At 50.8% G+C, this 1,143-nt stretch overlaps 1 long non-coding RNA gene across 1 annotated transcript in view; it reads right to left on the bottom strand.

Moving 5' to 3' along the window:
• Positions 1 to 875, bottom strand: part of LOC115303820 — a 4,972-nt gene extending 4,097 nt beyond the window's left edge. The window contains exon 1 of the long non-coding RNA XR_003914257.1: positions 750 to 875. This is a non-coding gene — a long non-coding RNA (uncharacterized LOC115303820). The remainder of the gene's footprint in view (positions 1 to 749) is intronic.
• Between the last annotated feature and the right edge of the window lie 268 nt (positions 876 to 1,143).

The raw sequence follows: 1,143 nt of genomic DNA, 5'->3' as shown, positions 1-1,143 counted from the left end.
CCCCGAATCATGCTTATTCCTAATCTTGGGTTACTGCTGGGTGTGTGGGTAAAAATCAATGGCACTTGCATATTCATCCATAACTTGGAACCAACTGAGAGACAGGTGCAGGAGTTTGGAAGAGAGCGATGAAAACGCCAACGTTACCACCGCTGGGCTGGAAGACTCGGTCGAGGAGGGGGGCGCAAAGGCTGTCTAAGGAGGAACCCTAGAACCCCGGCTCAGGGGTCCCCTCCCAGGGCCCGAGCTCTCACGCTAAGCGCACAAAAGCCAAACGCCAAGAATGAAACTTCCTGGAGCCAGGTGGATTCCAGAGAGAGGAGGGAAGGGAGAGAGTCTGCACATCCAGATCCTTCTCTCCCGAACCCACCCCCCACACACACACAGTTATTCCCCCTCCCCAACAGGGGAGGTGAAGAGTGCTGGGAGGGGCCAGGCGTGTTTCCTGTGGATGTGCAGGGGTGGGGGGCGCTGCCTTGCGGGGTGCCGTCACTTCCAGCCCCTTCCCAGGCCCTCCCGCTCAGGGGTTTGCTCACCTTACACTCCTGTAGTGACTCTCTGCTGCCAGTACATACGATTCTTACTACTCGGTTCAGAATCACACACTTATATCCAAACTAACAAATGCCAGTAGGCACCAGACCGCAGGGAAATGAAACATTGGCCAGAAAGCCAACTTAAAGCAGGTCAAGCAGAAAAGAGTACTCACCATTTTTTTAAGTATATAAATCTTGGCCCTAGCCACTCACCTGAGGTGTGGCCTGTGATGATGAGCCGTCTCCCGGGCTCCAGGGATGTGAGGCTGCAGGTGGGTGCCCTTCGGTATTTCCAAGTGCGGGCTGGAGAAGAGAGCAGCCACTCACTCTAGGAGACAGATTTCAGACCTGCACTGGGGAAGAAAAAACATAAAGAGTCTTTTAATAGGTCTTGTTGGAATAAAAACATTTAGATGCAAAAGTTAGACTATATACCAAAATAAACTCTAGGTGGATTACAGAATGGCATGTGGAAAAGCTAAAAATAAACAGATGCGGGGGAGGTACAGACGCCTCCAGCCGCGGCTTACCAGAAACAGAGACTGGCATCTTGAGAAACTAAAATGGATTTGGAAATTAAAAAAGAAAATGTACAGCTAGAATACAT

Source organism: Suricata suricatta, chromosome 10 (genome assembly GCF_006229205.1).
Source record: "Suricata suricatta isolate VVHF042 chromosome 10, meerkat_22Aug2017_6uvM2_HiC, whole genome shotgun sequence".
NCBI lineage: Eukaryota > Metazoa > Chordata > Mammalia > Carnivora > Herpestidae > Suricata > Suricata suricatta.
Note: the sequence above shows the minus strand (reverse complement) of the source record. Positions and strands in the feature narration are given on the sequence as shown.